Genomic DNA, 22,840 nt, shown 5'->3' with positions numbered 1-22,840 from the left:
TAAAGTCAAACACATAACTATCATACTACCTAGCAACTTCATATCTAAGAGTTTACCTAAGAGGAATAAAAACTTGGACTCACCCAAAAACTTTCACAGCAATGGTCTTAACAGCTTTCATTATAATAACACAAAACTGAAACAACCAAAATGTCAACAGGAGAAAGGATGAATACATTATGATATATCCATATAATGGAATACTATTCAACCATATTTTGGATTGAACTGATACATGCAACAACATGGATGAATCTTAAAATAATTATGCTGAATGGAAGAAATAAGACAAAGTACATATTGTTCAATTCTATTTACATACAAATCTAGAAAGTGCAACCTAATTTATTAACAGACACTAGATCAGTAATTGCCTGGAAGCAGAGTGGGAGGGGCCAGGGAGGGCTGGGAGGGAAGCATTGCAAAGACTTTTGGGGACAGTGAATTTGTTCATTTTTCTGATTATATTCATTATCTATATATGAATATATACACATTTCAAAATTAATCCATTTGTACCTCTGTGTGGTGATGGATGTTAACCAGACTCATTGTAGTAATCATTTCACAATGTAAACAAATATCAAATCATTATACTGTATACCTGAAACTAATACACAGATGCTCCTTGACTTATGATGGGGTTACATCCTGATAAGCCCACTGTAAGCTGAAAATCTCATAAATCAAAAATGCATTTAATACACCTAACCTACTGAACATCACAGTTAGCCTACTAACTCAGAATACTTACATTAGCCTACAGTTGGGCAAAATCATCCAACACAAAGCCTACATTATAATAAAGTGTTGAATATCTCATGTAATTTACTTAATACTATATTGAAAGTGAAAAACAAAATGGTTGTGTGGGTATTGCTTTCACACAATCATAAAGTTGAAAAATTCAGTTGGGAACCATGTATAATGTTATATGTCAATTATATCTCAATTAAAAAAATTGAATCCAACTGTATGCTTTAAATATGTGCCATGTACTACATGTCAATAGAGATGTTGTTAAAGACATGGTATTATAGTCTTAAATGAACATAGATACAATACATATCTATGTACATACATATCTATGTACAATACATATATGACAACTATAATATAGAAGATAGGGGCTATAAATGGACCTATGCATTGCAAGGTTCTTACACTTTATGTGAAGTGGTTCAATATTAACTCTAAGTAGACTGTGAATAATTTAGAATATATATTTTAATACAGACAGTGACCACTAAAAATATGCACAAAGCATAGTGAAAAACAAGTTAAAATGGAATTTTAAATAAGTATTTAATGCAAGAGAAGACAAAGTTGAGACACAAGGGAACAAAAGTCAGATGGAAACAAAATAAAATGGATTACTGTGTCAGTAATTACATTAAATGTAAATGGACTAAACACTACATTTGGAAAAAAAAAAGACATTGTCACAAGGGATAGAAAAACAATAATTTGAGAAAACTAAGGGATGTCTTCAGTCCTCAAGTTCTTTATGTTAAATCCTATCACACAGTTTTCTTGTTTTGACAAATATTTTGAATGACTGCATAGCATTCTAACTTAAGAATTATAATTAATCATCTTGAGATGATTAGGTGTATGCATTAGGTTGGACAACATTTCTAGGGTCTTTACACAGTTCTTGATCTCTGTTAACTTACTAATTATGATTTTATTCTCTTTTATGGCCATCAACAATCCCTCACTTAACACTCTTCTGGTTTCTGAGTTAGAGGATACTAAGATTGATCCAGAATTATATCAGTCAGTTAGTTTCAGCCTATCTAGTCAGCAGTAGTCATGATATTTATCATTTAGAAATTCCTTACTAAAACCCATGATCTACAGGTGCCTGGGTGGCTCAGTCAGTTGAGTATCAGGCTTATCATCCACTGACAGCGTGGAACCTATTGGGATTCTCTTTCCTTCTCTCTCTGCCCCTTCCCTCCTCATTCTCTCTCACAAAATAAAATAAAAACTAATAGTAAAACCCATGATCCATATATTTGCAAGTTCTAAATCACATGTCTATTCAATTTTAAAAGCCTCACAAAGTATTAATCTCAATCTACACTAAGACAGATACCATTTATTACCAGGCTTTGTCACATGTACCTAGAAAACTCATGTCTGTGAGAATGTCAGAATCTTCAGAAGTTTGGCCATATGGGATCCTCATCTCTAATTCATCAACTACAATCCTGACTTGCAAAGCTCAAATCATTTCTTTACAGGACTTTACTTTTTCATTCTCCCTTCACTGCTCTTAAAATAAGTTAGGCACAGAGGAGATAATGAATACTCTGGTCAGTATATACATAAACACTGGTTGGAGGAGACTGGGCCACATACGGAGAACATGAGGTTATCTGGAACCATTGTTCATAATTGACTGGGGTTCTTTTAGGTAGGAAGCTTCTAGGACAACTAATGAAAACATTTATATCACATTATTTCAACAAGAAGGAAACACCAACTTACATATGTCATAGCTTGATGTCTGCAAAAACTGATCCGTTCTCCTACGGGTTTCCCTACTGGAGAAAAACAGAGAATCCAGACCTGGGAAAGGAAAAAGAGGTTGTGAGAGCAAGCATGCTTTAGTGTTACTATGTAACAACTTAAATGTTTTGCTCCTCCATTCCATTTTATTTAATATCTCCTTCAGCACAAACACACACAACTGCAAAAGATTAGAAGGATTTTAGATAAATTGAAACTCTTCCCCTAATCCCCAGGAAATCCAGATATTTCAGCAGATAGCTTTCTGGTCAGTGCTCCATTTTGGGAAAGCTGTTCTGCACCTGAGACTGTGCTGCTCAGTCCTGCCCTGAACACATGCTTCCCCCTTCATTCACGGCTTTCAGGACTGAAAAGGACCTACATCATCCAAACCACACCTTACTTCCTGGCTTTGGGATCAGGTGACGGTGAACAGGTTGAAAAAGTATACAGGTTAGAAAAGACATTAAATTGGGTCAGGCAGGGTACAACAATCCAGAAAAACTGCTGAAATATATCACATACCAAATGTGAAGTAAGGGAAAAATAATGAAGATATGGAAAATATTCCAGAAATACTGTCAGTAGAAAAATCACATTATGAAACCATATTTACACTACATTATTTGTAAGATACATGCATACTTCAATACTGAAAGACTGACAGATCATCAGATTTCAGTAGACAGAGAAAGTCCAGAAAGCAAAACACCCATACATTAACAGTGCTTGTCTTTTTCTCTTGATCTTTTTTTTTCTTGAAAAGTAATAATTGCCTACATACAAGAGACAGGTTTCTTTGCTGTTTCAATGACATATATGTTTGAAGATTTCTTTTGATGTACACATTTCATAGTACTGATGAATAGAAGAAAGGTGAAGCTCACATGGTTAATCTTAGCCAAAGTGTATGTGTGTGTATATATATGTGTGTATACGTGTGTATGTGTCTGTGTTCCAAAATACTATTATGTTATCTGAATCATAAAATCTCAAAATTTCACCAGGGATCAAATAACTAGATACTTAGAAAACAAAGCTGACAGAAAATACCTAAGGTAACCTCAAGAAGGTCGTGCCTCAGTAACCACTTTTTTGAGATATTATACTGTTGCATTAGACTTTAACCTAAAACTTAGATATTTTTTGACAGATAACTGACATATGACATTATATTAGTTTCAGGCATATAGCAGGATTCAAAATTTGTTTATATATTACAAAATGATCACCTCAGTTAAGTCTAGTTAATATCCATCACCATACAGTTATTTTTTTTCTTGTGATGAGAACTTTGAAGATCTGCTTTCTTGGCAATTTTCAAATATACAATATAGTATTATTATTATAATACAGTATTAACTATAGTCACCACACTGTACATTACATCCCCATGATTCATTTATAACTGGAAGTGTGTACCTTTTTCCCACCTTCACATATTTTACCCACCCTCCAACCCCCACCAATGGCAACTACAATCTTTTCTCTGTATTGGAGTTCAGGTTTTGTTGAGGGGTGGGGGATTAGATTCCTCATATAAATGAGATCATATAGTATTGCTACTTGTCTTTCTCTGACTTATTTTATTTAGGGTAACATCCACCCATATTGTTGCAAATGGTAAGCTTTTCTTTTTAATGTCTGAATAATATTCCCCTGTGTATATATACAATATATTTTGATTTTGGTGAGAATTTAAGTATATGAAGTTAGCAGTTCAATGGCCATGTCTTAAAATATATATGCATTATGAACATTTGTTATAAGTGGAAGCTGTTTTCCAAAATGTGCAAAGTTCATTCTTCTAAACAGTGTTTACTTGGTCTTGGAGTACAGTAAGTTTGAATTATTTTGCTAAATGGTTCTTGTTTTCTTCAGTTACCAGTAATATGATGTTCTATAAGATTTTTATGTATGCTTATTGTTGGATTACTGCCTAAAAATGGATAGTCTCTGAGAACAGTCTTGTATTGATGCTGGTCTCACTGCTATATCCTTAGGGAAGTTTACTTCACAGAACTATTTCCCACTCCATTAGTCACATGCTCCAAAAAGCTGCCGAATGTAACATCATAAGAATAAAACATGTAATGAAGGAGATACCATGTGATCCAGCAATTCCACCCTTAGGTGTATACCCAAGAATAAAAAATACATACATACACACACACACACACACACACACACACACACACACACACACACACACACAAAACCTTTTACACAAATGTTTGCATTTATAACAGCCCAAAAGTGGAAGAAACCCAAATGTTCATAAACTGATAAAGAAAATGTGGTATATACATGCAAGGGAATATTATGCAGCCATAAAAATGAAGGTTATTTTGATACCAGTTACAACGTGGATGAATCTTGAAGACATTATGTGAAGTGAAATAAGCTAGTCACAAAAGGACACATATTGGGGTGCCTGGGTGGCTCAGTCAGTTAAGTGGCCGACTTCAGCTCAGGTCATGATCTCACGGTTTGTGAGTTTGAGCCCTGCATTGGGTTCTGTGCTAACAGCTCGGAGCCTGGAGCCTGCTTTGGATTCTGTGTCTCCCTCTCTCTCCTCCTCCCCCATTCGCGTTCTGTCTCTCTCTCAAAAATAAATATTTAAAAGAAAAGGACACATATTGTATGATTCCTCTTATATGAGATTCTTAGAATTGTCAAATTCATAGAAACAGAAAGTGGATGCCAGGGACTAGGGGGCGATGGGGGATGGGAAGTGTTTAATGGGTAGAGTTTCAGTTGGGGAAGATGAAAAAGTTCTGAAGATGAATGGTGGTGATGGCTGCAAGAACAATACAAATGTACTTAATGCGACAGAACTGTGCATTAAAAATGGTTAAAATGTCAAATTTTGTTAGGTATACTTTTTTTAAGTTTATTTATTTATTTTGAGGGAGAGAGAGAACACAAATGGGGAAGGGACAGAGAGAGAGGGAAAGAGAGAATCCCAAGCAGGCTCTGCACAACCAGTGCAGAGCCAGATGCGGGGCTCAAACCTGCAAACTGCAAGACCACCACCTGAGCCGAAGTCAGACGCTTAACCGACTGAGCCACCCAGGTGCCCCAAACTTTGTTATGTACACTTTACTACATAAAAAAACAAATGAAGTACTTATACATAATTAATAGTGGCGCATTAACAGTGGTACTGGTTATACAACCCTGTGACTACATTAAAGACTACTGAATACACTTGATCTCCACTCAGGTCTTGCTCTCAGGGTTGTGAGTCCAAGCCCTGTGTTGGGCTCCATGCTGAGTGGGTGGATGGGTAAACAAACAAATAAATGAAAATAAGGTGTATCTTAAAGAATTATATCTATTTAAAAAGATAAAAATTTATAACAGAAATTCCTTACCATCACAGTGCTTTTTTTTAGGTCAGCATAATTTGATAGTAAGCGGACGGTGGTGGCTACTCTGAGTAACATCACTGCCTTACGAATTCCCAAGGCACAGTATCCGAACCTCCCTAGTGGACTTAGATGCATTTATTTCCATTCAGTGTTCGCCTTACTTACTAAAAGGAACATAAAAATATCAACCATGTCATTCGAGTCTTTTTATCAACCCAAATACTAAGATGGTATGGTTAGGCATATCTTAAAAGCATTTAGTAAGAATCTGATTTTTTTTTTTTTTTAAGCACACTTCAAGCCCAGCATGGAGCCAAGTGTGAGGCCAGTACTTACCACACTGAGATCAAGACCTGAGCTGAGATCAAGAGTCAGAGGCTTAACCGACTGAGCCACCCAGGCACTTCAAGAGTCTGATTTTTTTTGTCCCAAATTCTATTCCTAGGAATTTATATTAATTAAATATCTACACAAAAACCTAACAGTAGGTAACAGGTTAATTTGGTTCTTTATATGATGGTATACATACCATTATTCATCATGATATCAGTTCAGGCTTAAAAGAAGTATACATAATGTAGGAATTATGTATCCAAGGTAGGTATCCTGTTGAATTTAAGACAGAATCTATTCAGATTTTCTAAATGTGAAAATGTTCTTAGAGTCTATGAGATTTGATTGCCTTGGTTTCTCATTGTAAAATCCAGAGTATGAAAATCACCTACTAAATATGAATATCTTGGAGAAAGATAATCTCTACAAAAACTTAATAATATTCTGTAATACTATATTAATATGTTAGCTATTTTACTGAAGAACATTTCGTGTTCTCTAATTCATTATTACAAAAGAAACAATTCTACTATCTCTTTTTTAGAGTAAAGTTGTGCTTCTCATCTCTGCTCTTCTAACACACACACACACACACACACACACACACACACACACACACACACACACACACACGCCCTCCATGCCCCCAATCTGGCCGCACCGATACACACCACCTTCCCCTGTGGTGCTTGAACCTCAGGCCTGAGATCAAGGTAACAACTAGTCGCCCCTACTACTGGCTTCCATACTTCAAAGACTTCCTCCCACACCCCTCATGAACTTGGTTGTCCAGAGCCCAGCCTGTCGGCACTCCGTGCCTCTTACATCCCGAGGGGAGTTCAACTCACCTTGCACAGCTCCAGAATGGCGCGAAAATGGAAGAGAAGCCGAAGATCCGCTTGACCGCTGCCCTCTGGGAAATGTAGTTCGGGCCTGCTTGTCCGTGGCCGTGATGGCTCATGGGAGAAGTAGCCCAAATCCCAGCAGCCTTGCTAGAACTTTAGTCGGCCTAGGGAACCTCCCAGGCCGGGCGACGCGTCACGCGAGGGCGGGTAGGGCTCGCCTGGAAACAGACGAGGGCGCAGTGTGCGAGTCTTGGTGGTCCAGATTAGGCTAGAAGGCAGAGAAGGGCGATCCGGAACTGGCGGCTGTCCGAAGCCTCAGGCCTGTGGGTGCAGAGCCTCAAGGTTGGGTCATTGGTTGCGGCCCCCAGGGCCAAGGCGGGGATCTGGTGTAGTGTTCCCTAAGGTAGCTGCAACCTGGTGATAACATACAGGAAAGTAACTTTTGATATTGCCAGAAATGGGCTGGCTTTCTCACTACATCGTGTTAGCTACATTTAATAATAGTGAGTAGGAGTGAAGTAGTATTAATACTTTTATATTCAATGTGGACTTAATTAAATGTAAAAGTGATCTGGTGAAAATTTTGTATGTTTGTAATATCGGTGTAGGAATAGTTTTTCTAAGCATAACCAAAGAGAAATGTAATATATATATATTAAGATTTGACTGGACGGTTCTTTGTCAGACCTTCCACTTAGTTCTCATTCCGTTTTGTATTGGGTATTCTCCGTCTTTTGCCTCTCCATATAAACCTTAATATTAGTTTGTCGATATCCACAAAGTAATTAGGAAGGGTTTTGTTGTTGAATGTTTTTATGATGAAAGGGCGTTGAATTTTGTTAATAATTTTCTGATCAATTGAGATAATCATCGGTTTTTCTTTGTTCAGCTTTAATCCTGTTTTTACACATGAGTCGTGTCAATGTAGGGGTTGGGGAAGCATTTTAGACTAGTATGGTTGGGTCTTCCTCTCTCAATTTGCCTGCGACCCTGAGCTGCGACCTGCACAAGTTCTTCTCAGGACCACTCCTCCCCCAACCAGTTAGGTGACACATGATGGCTAGAGGGGGCTGGGTATTTCCCTTCTTTTACATTGGTTAGTCTCTGGTAGTTTCCCTTTGATGGGGTTCTTGAGCAAAGGGCTAAGAAAGCATCCTTAAGATGTCTTTGGTTCAAAAGGTGATTTTATTAAAGCACGGGGACAGGACGGGTGCGGGACAGAAAGAGCTGCCCTGGGGTTGTGAGGAGTGACTGATTATATATTTTTAGGTTTGTGGGAGGTGTTGGGGGGAATGAGATAAAGTAAGGTTCTAAGGCATTTGGAAGCAAGGCTTTCAGGACCTTGAGGGACTAGCTGCTCCTAAGATAAGGTTTCTTTTAGTCTTTAATGAAACAAAAACATGAAGGAAATAAGGCATCCATGAGGTGCTTGAGGAAGGTCACTCTCTGCTCTGCATGTTTCAGGTGTCTCTCAGTGGGTAAGCTGTAAGGAGGTTAATTCATGCTACTTTTCTCTTGTCTTTGTTTCTCTCATCACCTGCGGGCAGGTGGACAACAGAATATCTAGAAATATTTCAAAATGGTTACTTTCCCCTCTGCTAGAAGCATGTGGGGAATTTCCTCCGATTTTCTCTCTGACAAAGTGGTGGTGTTCTCAGAGGTCAAACTCAAGACAGTGGGGGCCTGTAGAAGTTTTTAACTCTCAAGCTGGTCCACACTCAGTTGGTGTTCAGTTTGCTTAACTTTTTGTTGCTGTGAGGGTAGTAGTGATCATTTATAAGCTCTTTACATTTTGGAGCAAAACAGCAGAAGCCCTCCTGATTTGGTAATAGTAATTTCTTTGATGTGTAATATACATACCTAAAAGCACATACAGCCTAAGTACTGCCGGATGGATTTTTTGAAACTGAACACATCCATTTATTTCACTATCCAGATCAAGACACAGGACATTTTCAGCATCATAAAGTATCCAAATTTCTAACAGCAAAAATTGGCTTGGCAATCTTTTTATTTTATATTAATGGAATTACACAGTATATACTCTTGTGTCTGAATTCTCTTGTTCAGCATTGTGTGATTCACCCATTGTATGCTGTTGCATGTAGTTCTAGGTTATTTATTATTCATTTTTGTGTCCTAATGCTACATTTATTTTTCCTTGTATAAAACATGCCACATTACTTTTCCATTTCCATCAGATGGGTAGAGAGACAGAAAGAGTAAGAGAGAAAACTAGGGTCACTCTGAATCCTGCAGACATTGAAAAGATAAGGGGCGCCTGGTTAGCTCAGTCAGTTAAGTGTCCAACTTTTGCTCAGGTCATGATCTCACGGTTCATGTGTTCAAGCCCCGCGTTAGGCTCTGTGCTGACAGTTCAGAGCCTGGAGCCTGCGTCAGATTCTGTGCCCCTCTCCCGCTCATGCCCTATCTCTCTCTCTCAAAAATAAATAAACTTAAAAAAAAAATAATTAAAAATGCCAAGAAGAAAGAAGCTAATTAATAAAGAAAGGATTATGTCACCATTTCATTTTCTTTCTAATCAGTACATAAATAAAAATTTGGCCCATCAAAGCATGGAAGGATTCCAAAGGATGGAATCTTAGATCTGCTGGATCCAAGGATAGTGTTTAAGTCTCAAAAGTCAAACTTACAAACTACTCTTTGAAGCTTCTAACATGTGTGCAGTCTCAAATCCTAATCATCTCATCCCCAATTTGACAAAACAAGAAAAAGCATCACACAGAACAGTATAGCAAAAATATAAACATGCCTGCAAGTACATGATCACTCAGAATAATGTGACCTAAGGGCATATGCCAAGGCTAGGGCCAAACACCCACCAGAATAAAGCTCAGCCAGGAAGCAGCTGCCATAGAAAGTGCATGTGCATTCTGAGTGAGGGCCAGAATTCTCTAAAGCTTCAGGGACCCAAGTGTTAAATTCCTAGGTCTTTTTTGTGTTGGGAGACTCACGCCAAGAGTGACATCTCTCTCCAGAACCTACACATGTACCCAACCCATGCCTGCTGAAACTGTTTGATGTTTCTGAGACTTCTCTCAGTTTGAGTTTATGTTCTTAGAGGCCATTGGACCTGGAATTAGCAGGTCAAGAACCTCTTCATTTGTATTGGTTGTGAGGTGGGCAGGTCCACAGAGAAACCTCTGAGTGTGATGTGGGAAGCTCTCTGCAGATAGTTCACACTGTGATTGTTGGCTCTGTAGGAATGGAGGGCATGGGATGAAGTGTGAGTTTGTGGGGTGAAGTCAGGGTTAGGGGATAGATTGATACAGAAGGGGGTGATGGTGTGAACAGGGGATGCTCTCACAGTCATTGTTCCACAGAGTGAGATTAACAGCCAAAATTCATTAGCCCTGAGCCACAGCTTTGTTCTTGGGTTAGAATTTTAGAGCTGAAGGAGACCCCATATCAAGGAGAGACACCTGAGGAAGAGTGGATCCTTCTGGGAGCTCTATAGAAGAAATTATACTTCCTAGAAACCCTCCCAAGACAGGACTGCCCCAGATTGATGTCTGGGACCTCTGAGGAGTTTGCAGCCCTGGTTTTTGTAGCTTCAACCTTGACTTTATTTTTGACATAAAGATGAGTAGAAGATGCTAGTGTCTCTCTGACCTCATCTGTTAAGTGGGCAGAGGGCATGGAGAACGTGTCTTAACAAGTATATTACTCTCCTGTTCCCAGTTCTTTATCAAACCACTACTACTCTGAGGATGATATGCAACATAATATGTCCATTTAATATGGTACCTCTTAGTTCATTATTGGACACTGGGGGTGTAAGGTGTGTTTCCTGGTCTGAAGAAATATAACACAGTGGTCTCAACTGATACAGTCTTCTGTTCAAGTTCTTTTATAGTATTTTGAGCATTTACATCTACCATGCAAAGTCTAGTCCAATGTTATGTGTCTATTCCTATCAGGACCCATTTATTGGCTCTCAACGCTCCCAGCAGCCATTGGACCTTAGCTATTCAGCCTGTAGACCCATAGAGACCAAATTGTTATGGCCCAAGTTCTTCGGCATATGAAAATACTTTATCAGGCAGGCTATTATAAGGGCTCAGAAATTACCTTCCAGGAAAAAAAAAATTACCTTCCAGGAACTAGTCAAAGGCTAGTCCTTTCTTGGAATGCGTATGGTTTGAGCTGTCCTAACCTGCTGAGTTAACCCTTTACTCTACAGAAGAATGTGGTGTTTAGCATTTATAGAACTAATGGATCTTAACGGTCATGCTTTACTTTGTTTGCTTCACTACACGTGTGACTCAGAAGTTTCCCACAGTAGCAGGAGGTTATATCCACACCAAAGCACAGTGATATTCAACATAGATGTATTAATTTCCTTACTTCCCCTTCCTGTATTTTAAGGATCCCATTCCAGCCTATTGTTTACTATAGAATCCCTCCAGGAAAATGCTTTTTTATATTCTTATTGTTGATCTGAAATACAGGGTTTTTTGTTTTTGTTTTTGTTTTACTATTAGAGATGTTACATGGATTTTTCCTTTCAGGGTTTGATGACATTCAAGGATGTAGCTGTAGACCTCTCAAGAAGAGTGGGAATGTCTGAGCTCTGCTCAGAGAGACTTATACAGAGATGTGATGCTGGAGACTATAGCAACTTTGTATCATCACTGGGTAAGTTCATTTGTTCCCCTATAATTCAGAAAATACAGTACTCTCTCCATTGAAATTCTAAGGCTGCATTAAATATCTAAATTTATGTTCCCTATTTTAGAAAATTGGTTTCAGCTTTGTTGTGTGGAATAACATCTCTCTCAGTCACCTTCATATCTTTTATCACTGGCTTTCACACCTTCCTCTGGCTCTTTATGTATGTAATTGACTTTCCTACTTTAATTATATAAATTTTAGGGAAACACATACCATGGTATTTTTGTGTTTGAAAGCTATATTCTAGGCATTTTGCACTTAATATTAAAGAAATTTCCAGGAAGAACCATTAGTTATGTCTTGAAACCTCTTGTTTTTCTTACCAAAATAACTAGCAATAGAATCCATGTGTATTTAAATTTAACGGACTGAGCCACCCAGGTGCCCCATGTATATTTAAATTTAAATAAGACCTTCCTCCCATGGTGTTTTCTTCTTTGTTCCTGGTGATTCTTAAATCAGCCTAATATGACGACATTCCAACCCTCTCATTATTTTTTCATCTAGAAGCTTTTCTGAGGCCCAGGTTTTAAACTTTATTTTTAAGTTATTCTAGAGTTAGAACTAAGCCATAAGCAAAGACTCTACATGCGCTTCAGCCAGTTTCCCCTAATGATAACAACTCACATAAGCATAGTACAATGATCTAAACCAGAAAGTGCACTTTGATACAATATTGTTAAATTACCTGTATACCTTGGGGCACTTGGATGGCTCAGTCGGTTAGGCATCCGACTTGGGCTCAGGTCATGATCTCACATTTCATGGGTTTGAGCCCCGAGTCAGTCTCTGTGCTGATGGCTCCGAGCCTGGAGCTTGCTTAGGACTCTGTCTCCCTCTCTCTGCTCCTCCCCTGCTCATGCTCTGTCTCTCTCTCTCTCTCCCAAAAATAAACATTAAAAAAAAATTAAAAAAAAATTACCTGTATACTTTATTCAAATGTCACCAGTTATCATGGTAGTGTACTTGTACTGATCCAGGATCCTACAATTCACTTAAGCTGTCATGTCTCTGTAGTCTTCTTCATTCTTAGATAAGTCCTTTCTCTTTCATGATCTTAACACTTTTGAACTGTGCTGGTCAGTTATTACATAGATTATTCCTGGATTTGGGTTTGTCTGACATTTTATGATTAATATTTTGATTAGATTAAGATTATATATTTTTAGTGAGAATACCACAGAAGTGATGTTATGGCCTTTTCAGTGTATGATACCAGGTTGTTCATGTATCTGATTACTAGCAATGATACTTTTAGCACCACGCTCCAACCAACTGAACTAACAGGCCAAACCAATGCTACTTTTAATCAGTTGGTTAAAGGAGTGTCCTCCAGACTTCTGCACTATAAAGCCACTCGTTTAGCATTGCATTCTATGAGTGGCTTGTTGAGAAGACTCTACATCTGTCTTTTTTCTCATGATAACTTCCCTCTTATTTTAGTTTCCAACGATGATTGCTGCATGCAGCAGTTATTACTCTGGTATTTGCCAAATGGTGATTTGCTGTTTCCATCATTTTTCTGATGAACAATTTGATCTGAATTTGCTTAGGTTAAACCAACTCTTGGGGTGCCCGGGTGGTTCAGTCTGTTAAGCATCTAATTCTTGATTTCAGCTCAGGTCACAATCTGGCAGTTTGTGAGATTGAGCCCTACATCGGGCTCTGTGCTGATGGTGTGGAGCCTGCTTGGGATTCTCTCTTTCCTTCTCGTCTGCCCCTCCCTTGCTTGTGTGCATGCTCTGTCTCTCAAAATAAATATATAAACCTTAAAAAAAATGAAACCAACTCTAAATCAAAAAAAGTTTTTATTCATTCATTCATTCTAATTACAGTATAGTTGACACTATATTCATTTTTAATACTCTGTTTCTTTGAACATGACTTGCTATTTCTAAGCCAGCAATGATTTCCCATTTGGAACAAGGAAGGAACCCTGGCTGGGTAGAGAAGCAGGATGGTGTCCAAGTAAGTGAGAGTGTTGGGATCAATAGGGGATTGCATTGCAAGGAACCCAAACCAGTCAGAGTAGTGTCTTTCCTTTGAGATACTGTATGAAAAGTTTCCCTCAAAGGCCCAAGATACAATTTGACAAATTTTGATGTATATTTGTGAAACCATCATCATAAAGATTATAAACATATTCACTCCCATTGCTTCTGATTTAAAGGAGAAAGCCATCAATATTTCACTATTGAATATGATGTTATAGATTTTTTGATGCCCTTTATTTGAGAAAGTACATTCCCATCTTACTCTTGGTTTGATAAGAACTTTCATGATGACTTTGTGTTGAATTTTGTCTAAGTATTCAAGTGATCTTATCATTTTGCATTTTAATCTATTAATGTGTTTATTTATATTAATTGATATTCAAATGTTAATCCAACTTGTTTTAATCGGGTAAGCTCCACTGAGTTATGCTATATTATGTATTGTATCTATATTATTGGATTCTATTTATTAGTATTTATTTATTTTAAAATTTTTTAATGTTTATTTTTGCGAGAGACAGAGGGCGCGAGCAAGTGGGGGAGGGACAGAGAGAGGAGACACAGGATCTGAAGCAGGCTTCAGGCTCTGAGCTGTCAGCACAGAGCCTGATGCAGGGCTTGAACCCACAAACCCTGAGATCATCACCTGAGCCGAAGTCGGCACTTAACCAACTGAGCCACCCAGGCACCCCAAGGATTCTATTTATTAGTATTTAAAAAGAGGGTGCCTGGGTGGCTCAGTCAGTTAAGCATCCAACTTTGGCTCAGGTCATGATCTCATGGTTCGTGGGTTTGAGCCCCACATGGGGCTCTGTGCTGACAGCTCAGAGCCCGGAGCCTGTTTCAGATCCTGTGTCTCCCTCTCTCTCTGCCCTTCCCCCACTCACACTCTGTCTCAAAAAAACAAAAACAAAAAACAAAAAACAAAAAACCATGTGGGGATAGAGAAGTAAAACTGTAGAGCTTTAGAATGTGTTCAAACTTAAGTTGTTATCAACTTAAAATAGACTATTATAAATACAAGCTGTTTTCTGTAAGATTACCTGGTAACTACAAAGTGAAAACCTACAGTAGATAAACAAAAGAGAAAGAAATCTAAGCTAAGTGCTACAGAAAATCATCACAAAGGAAGAGAGCAAGAGAAGACAGAAACAGGAATTACAAAACAGCCAGAATATAACTGAAATGGCAGTAAGTACATAACTACCCATAATTACTTCAAATGTAAATGGATGAATAGATTAAAAAAAAAAAAAGACCCATCTACATGATGCCTACAAGAGACTAACTAAGGAATGGAAAAAGATATTTTATGCAAATAGAAGCCAAAAGAAAGCTGGGGCAGCTATACTTATATCAGCCAAAATAGACTTTAAGACAAAGATTATAGTAAGAGTCAAAAAGGTCAATTATATAATGATAAAGGTGTTAGTTCGACCAGAAGATACACCATTTGTAAATCTTTATGTACCCAACATAGGAGAACTTAAATATATAAAGCAAATATTAGCAGACCTAATGGGAGAAATAGACAGTAATACAGTAATACTGTGGGACTTTAATACCACACTTTAATTACTGGATACATCATCCAGACAGAAAATCAATTAGGAAACATTGGCCTTAAACAACATGTTAGAACAGATGGACTTCACAGACATATATAAAATATTCTATCCAAAAGCAACGGAATATGTGTTCTCCTCAAGTGCATGCGGAACATTTGCCAGAATAGATCACGTTAGGCCACAAAACAAGTCTTAATAAATTAGAAAGACTAAAATTATATCAGCATCTTTTCTGACCACAATAATGTGAAACTAGAATCCAATTATATAAAAAAAAATACTGGAAAATTCACAAATATATGGAGATTAAACAACATGTTACTAAACAACCAATAGATCAAAGAAGAAATAAAAAGTGAAATTTAAAATGTATGTTGAAAGATATACATATCTTGAGACAAAGAAAATGGAAATGCAGTATACCATATGAAACTGGAAGTTAGTAGAAGGAAGGAAATAACAAAAATTAGAGTGAAAATAAATGAAACAGAGACTAAAAACAATAGAAAAAATCAGTTAAACTAAGAGCTGGGTTTTTAAAAAATATAAACTTTAGCAACACATACACACACGCACAAAAGAAAAAAAAAAAGAATGAAGACTCAAAACCAGAATATAAAAGGGGGCATTATACCTGATACCACGGATTATAAGAGACTACTGTGGGGTCGCTTGTGTGGCTCAGTCGGTTAAGCAGCTGACTTCGGCTCAGGTCATGATCTTGCGGTCCATGAGTTCGAGCCCTGTGTCGGGCTCTGTGCTGACAGCTCAGAGCCTGGAGCCTGTTTCAGATTCTGTGTCTCCCTCTCCCTGACCCTCCCCCATTCATGCTTTGTCTCTCTCTGTCTCAAAAATATGTAAACGTTAAAAAAAATTTTTTTTAATTAAAAAAAAATAAAAGAGACTACTGTGAATAATTATACACACAAAAAATTGGACAACCTAGAAGAAAGGGATGAATACCTAGAAACATACAATCTACTAACACTGAATCGTGAAGAAACACAAAAATCTAAACAGACTAATTACTTGTAAAGTAATGGAATCAGTAATTAAAAACCTCCCAACAAACAAAATTCCAGGACCAGATGGCTCCAGTGGTGAATTCCACCAAATATTTCAGGAAAAATTAATACCAATCCTTCTCAAATTCTTCCAAACTCATTTTATGAGGCCAGCAGTAGTGGGAGACTAAAACCAGATAAGGACACCACAAGAAAAGAACATTACAGGTCAAGATCCCTGATGAACATAGGTGTAAAAATCTTCAATAAAGTATTAGCAAAGCAAATTCACCAATACATTAAAAGGATCATACACCATGACCTGGATTTATTCCAGGTATGCAAGGATTATTAAACATTCATGAATCAATGTAATACACCACACTATCAAAAATAAGGACAGAAATCATATGATCATCTCAATAGATGCAGGAAGAACCTTTGAAAAAGTCAACATCCATTTATGATGAAACTCTCAACAAACTGGGTAGACAGGAAATGTACCTCAACATAATAAAGGTCATGTATGACAAGCCCACAGCCAACATCATACTAAATGGTGAAAAGCTGAAAACTTTTCCTTTAAGATCAGGGACAAGGACCCACACTCACCTTTTTTGTTCAATATAATGTTGGAAGTCTCAGCCAAAGCAATTAGGAAAGAAAAAGAAATAAAGGACATTCGATTGGAAAGGAAGAAGTAAAACTATCACTATTTGCATATGACAGGAGCATATCTATTGAAAACCCTAAAGATTTCACCAAAAAACCTTGTAGAACTAATAAATGAATTCAGTAAAGTTGCAGGACACAAAATCAATATACAAAAATCACTTGCATTTCTATACACTCGTAGCAAACTATCAGAAATAATTAAGAAAACTATCCCATTTTCAGTGGTATTGAAAAGAATAAAATACCTAGGAATAAATTTAACCAAGGAAGTGAAAGACTGCATATTGAAAACTGTAAGACACTGATAAAAGTAAATGAAAAAGACACAAGTAAATGGAATGATATTCCATGTTCTTAGACTAGAAGAATTAATATTAAAATTTCCATACCATGCAATGTAATCCCTCTTATAATTCCAATGGCACTTTTCACAGAAATAGAACAAATGATCCTAAGATTTGATGGAACTGAAAGACTCCAAGTAGCTAAAGCATTCTTAAGAAAACTAAGCTATAGGCATCACACTTCCTGATTTCAAACTATATTACACAGCTATAGTAATCAAAACTGTATATGGTATTGGCATAAAAACAGACATATAGTTCAATGGAACAGAATAGAGAACCCAGAAATAAACCTACATGTAGATGGTCAATTAATTTACAACATAGGAGCCAAGAAAATACAATGGCGGAAAGGATAGTCTCTTCAATGAATGGTGCTGGGAAAATTTTTACATACAAAGGAATGAGACTGGGCTACTTTCTTACAATAGAATTCTAAAACTCACATGGAAACAGTCTCCAAATAACCAAGACTATCTTGGGAAAGAAGAACAAAACTGAGGCATTATACTTCCTAATTTCAAAATATATTTCAAAGCCTTAGTAATTAAAACATTATGGTCTGGTAAAAAGACAGACATATAGACAGACCTTATAGACCAATGGATCAGAACAGGGAGCCCAGAACTAAATCCACATGTACAAGATCAATTGATCTTCAGCAAGGATGGCAAGAATACACAATGGGAAAAGGACAGTCTCTAACAAAATTGTTACGTTAGGAAAGCTGGATCTCCACCTACATAAGAATGAAATTGGATCTATGTATTATACCATACATAAAAATCAACCCAAAATGGATTAAAAACTTAAATGTAAGTTCTGAAACTATAAAATTCCTAGAAATCATAGAGGAAAAGCTTTACAGCATGGATACAACACCAAAAGCAGAGGCAACCAAAGCAAAAACAGACCAGTGAGACTGCATCAAATTAAAAAGCTTCTGCACAGCAAAGGAAATAACACAGTGAAAAGCAACCTGTGGACTAGAAGAAAATATCAGATAACTGCAAACCATATCAGATAAGGAGTTAATTTCTAAAATATATAAGAAATTCCTATAACTTAATAGCAAGACAATAAACAAAATCCACTGAGTACCTCTATGTAAAAATGGGCTAAAGATTTGAATACACATTTCTGCAAAGAAGACATAAAAATGGCCAACAGGTATATGAAATCTATGTCAGCAATCTGTGAGGGTTCCAATTTTTTTCACAACTTCACTAAAACTTACTATTTTCCATTTTTAAAAAAGTTTATTTATTTATTTTTGAGAGAGACAGAGAGTGTGGCGGAGGGGCAGAGAGAGAGGGAGAGAGAATCCCAAGCAGGCTCCGCACTGTCAGCACAGAGCCTGATGCAGGGCTCAAACTCACAAGTTGTGAGATCAAGAGTTGGATGCCTAACTGACTGAGCTACCCAGGCACTCCACTATTTCCCATTTTTAAAAAATGGCTATCCTAATGGGTACAAGATAGTATTTTGTTGTGGTTTTGATTTGCATTTCTTTAATGATGTTGGGCATTTTTCCATGGGCTATTGCTCATTTGTATGTCTCCTTTGAAGAAATGTCTTCAAATTCTTTGCTTATTTTGAGATTGAGTTGTCTTTTTACTGTCTAAGTGTTCTTTATATATCCTGGATACTAGACTCCTATCAGAGAGATGATCTGAAAATATTGTCCCCATTCTGTGGATTGTCTTTGCATCTTCCTGATAACGTCCTTAGACTCACAAAAGTATTTAATTTTGGTAAAGTCTAATTTCCTTTTTTTTGTTTGTGCTTAAACGTCATCTAAGAAACTGTTGCTTAATCCAGGCTTACAGAGATTTACATCTGTCTCTTCTAAGCATAGTCATGGTTTTCATCACATTTATCCACTTCTAGGCAGTCCAACATCTCATTTTTAATACAACTAGGTTTCCTTCCAGTGCCCTCCTAACCACTAAAGACTGATTGCCCCAGACATGTTCTTCAACTTCATTGAGTTGTCTGGGGACCAGGAGAGATTCCTTGGATCAATCTTACCAGGCCTCTAACAGGAGGATATTTGTTGAACTTTTGCCACCCATCCTCTCTCTTAGATATCCCTTAGTTTCTAGACTCATACTTGCTGGCTTTAGTTGCCATCTACCTTTTACTAAGCTCTATGCCTTTGAGTGAACCACTGACCTCTCTAGGTCTTTGTTGCTCACAGTGTGACTTGACTACCAACAGTATCACCATCACCTGGGAACCTGTGAGAAATTTAGATTCTTCGTCCCCAGCTCACATATGCTAGAACAGAAACTGGTGGTGGGGCCCAGAAATCTATATATTAAAAAATCATCCAGATAATTTAGATATGAGTAGTGAGGCCCAATATCAATGTACTCAGCTATAATAATTAACAACAACAACAAACAAACATCCTAGAGAACCCCAGTATAATTCTTTCTGTGTGCATCCTCTTCATCCCTGTCCACAGTTTTAGTATCTTAGGGAGCTCCCTTTGCAGTCAGCACTCACTATGCAATTTCTGTGTTTCAAGTTTAATAATTCTAGGCCTTCCTACTACTTTCTAGCATAAGACACAGAAAATGTCCTTTCTTCTCAACAGCTTCTAGAACTGGTGTAATCATAATCTAGTGATTATGATCATGTCATTGTGATTATGAATGTCATTAAGCCATTCATTACCATGTTGTGTCAACAAAACAGTCTCAGGAGGCTTCTGGTGATGGGAGGTTGATGCCATTTTCCAGTTTGTGTCACCCTTAATCTCTTAACTGCTTCTGACCCTGACCTTCTGCCTTCCCTGCTTCAGGAATGATGGGTCAGTATATAGCTACATTCTCTCCAGGGTGTGAATACTTGTGACTCCTCTTTGTAAAGTGTGGGGGATAAGCTTAGGAATCCCCCAGGCTTACACCATTTATAATATTAAGATAATAATGATGTTAATGATGTACTATTTCTTGGGGTGCAGTGGGGGTATAGGAATAACCAGCCTATTCAGAGAGAAGTATTATAACCACGCCTTAACTATAGTTGTATATACTATAATTCAAATTGTAAGTGATTATACTAACGATGACTTTTAAGGGGCAGCATTCCAAGGGGATTAATATAATGGATCTTGCAGCCAACGGGCTTGGGCTTGAATCCCCCTATGCTATTTACTAGCTTTTTATCTTGAGCAAGTTCCTTTACTGTGGGGAATAAGTTTAGGAATTCCCTGAGGTTGCACCGATAGGTTAACAAGGCATAAAGAATTAGAAAGCCACAGGATGAACACACCAAAGATTGGGTAAACAAGATTAGGTAAACAGGGCAAAGGCCCCCAGTATAGGACAAAGGTAGAGGAATAGGAAATCTCAGGATGAAAACATCCAAGATTAGGTAAACAAGATTAGGTATTCAGGGTGGAAGCACCCCCCAATTTAGTACAATAGCAGAAAGCTGGGTTCACAGGAAGGAAGGATCAACATAGGCAAATTGGTAAACAAGGCTATAGACCCGCAGCAGGGTGAAATTGCCCAGAATGGAGCTAATTAGCAAAAGAAACATGCCTTGTTGACCCTGAGGTAGCATGTTCAGTCTTTCTTGTCCCCTAGGCCAGTTTAGGTAAACAGAGGTGGTGCCTCATGCTTGCTGTAAAATAAATGAAGAAACCATCTGCCCGGTGCAAGGATGTTGGTGCCAGGATTTTGTTTTGTATTGATCCAAACCCCTAACACTGCATATCTTCAAAACCCCCTTTCCCTCACACCCATGAGTTAATGTTCATGGTTTCATTGTCTCTTTGTGCACGTCCATCACACTTGTAAGCCTTCTGATCCCAATAAAAACGGAGCAAGAACTCTTACTCGAGGCTCTTGTCTCCTCCCAGACATTAGCCTCTCACATTTCAATCCTGAGTCTGCTGTCCTGCTGGACAAGTGAGAACTCCAGACCCAGAGTCCACGGCACTTTACTTCTCTACAACTCACATTCTTCATCTATGAAATGGGAATAATGAGCCCATCTTAAGCATTGTTGTGTGGATGGATTTATTATAGATTTAAAGTGCCTAGAACAGGGACTGGTGCACTCAATAAATCATCACCATCATCATCAATCACTAATAGTACTGTGTACTGGGTTCTGTCATTTATTTTTTTATTTAAAAAAAAATTTTTTTTTTCAACGTTTATTTTTGGGACAGAGAGAGACAGAGCATGAACGGGGGAGGGGCAGAGAGAGAGGGAGACACAGAATTGGAAACAGGCTCCAGGCTCTGAGCCATCAGCCCAGAGCCTGACGCAGGGCTCGAACTCACGGACCGTGAGATCGTGACCTGGCTGAAGTCGGACACTTAACCCACTGCGCCACCCAGGCGCCCCTGGGTTCTGTCATTTAAACTTCACAGAGACCTTGTAATATATGGACTATTTCCCTATGGTTTATAAAATTGTCATCATTCCTGACAGTATGACTTAACCTCTTGAGAGTTCCTAAGCCAGAACCACCTAGCTAAGGTGTTCCCAAATTTCTGGCCCTCAGAAACTGAGAGAATAAATATTTATTGTTGTTTTAAGTCATTAAGTTTTGAGTAGCTTGTTACATAGCAATTAATAATGTAGTCAGGGATGCATTATAAACATGCCATTTTCCAGAGTGTAATGGAACACACCATAGGTTTTCAGAATTGACATTAATTATAGTCATAAGCTTTTTAAAAAGTAATTCCTATGCCCACCATGGAGCTGGAACTCACGACCCCAAGATCAAGAGTCACATGCTCTACCAACCGAGCCAGCCAAGCACCCCAATTATAGTCATAACCTTAATGTAATTCAAATGATTGTATCAAAGTGGTGATTACATTGTCCCATTTCACGGATGGAAACGCCAATTTTTGTTTTAATAGCAATGCTATTATAATAAATATTAAAATAGTACAATTATAATATCACCAAGGGAGTAATCTAATAGAGCTCATTTGACAGAGGGGGGAAAACGTCACTTCTAGAGGTAGCACTACGGTGTAAATATAGTGCAAACATCACTGCCACCTGAAGGTGGCAGAAGGCGAAAGGGATACAGGACTTCTTAGCATCGGAGTTGGTATTAAACATGGTATCTTAATAATTACAGGCATAGTACAAATAATGACAGAGCTTTCCTAAATTATATTAATTATACTTCAGTACAATAATATAATTAATATAATTATGGAATTATGTAAAATGGTTAATAAGTGTATGGTATGGTTATGGTATGGTATGATGTATGGCATGGGAAGTAGGGTGGGGCGGGGTAGGGTATAATATAGTTAACAGCCACACCAGCACCAGTAGTCCCAATTGATGGCTGAGGCTGGAATGCTCAGCTTATCCTGCCATTAGGGCAAGTGCCCATGACAATTATGGCTTTTTTTTTTTTTTTAACATTTATTCATTTTGAGAGACAGAGCACAAGCAGAGGAGAAGCAGAGAGAGAGGGAGACACAGTATCCAAAGCAGGC

At 37.8% G+C, this 22,840-nt stretch overlaps 1 protein-coding gene across 2 annotated transcripts in view; it reads right to left on the bottom strand.

Moving 5' to 3' along the window:
- LOC112851019 (uncharacterized) overlaps positions 1–2,577 on the bottom strand; it is a 57,490-nt gene extending 54,913 nt beyond the window's left edge. Inside the window, exon 1 of one of the 2 annotated variants that reach the window (XM_086689624.1) lies at positions 2,497–2,577. The gene's annotated coding sequence lies outside the window, so the exon portion shown is untranslated. The remainder of the gene's footprint in view (positions 1–2,496) is intronic. The other variant, XM_086689625.1, reaches the window with a different exon arrangement.
- Between the last annotated feature and the right edge of the window lie 20,263 nt (positions 2,578–22,840).

The sequence above is a fragment of the Puma concolor genome, chromosome E2, assembly GCF_028749965.1.
Source record: "Puma concolor isolate L17-30 chromosome E2, mPumCon1.1.hap2, whole genome shotgun sequence".
Taxonomy (NCBI): Eukaryota; Metazoa; Chordata; class Mammalia; order Carnivora; family Felidae; genus Puma; species Puma concolor.
This window is presented reverse-complemented; position numbering and strand designations above follow the sequence as displayed.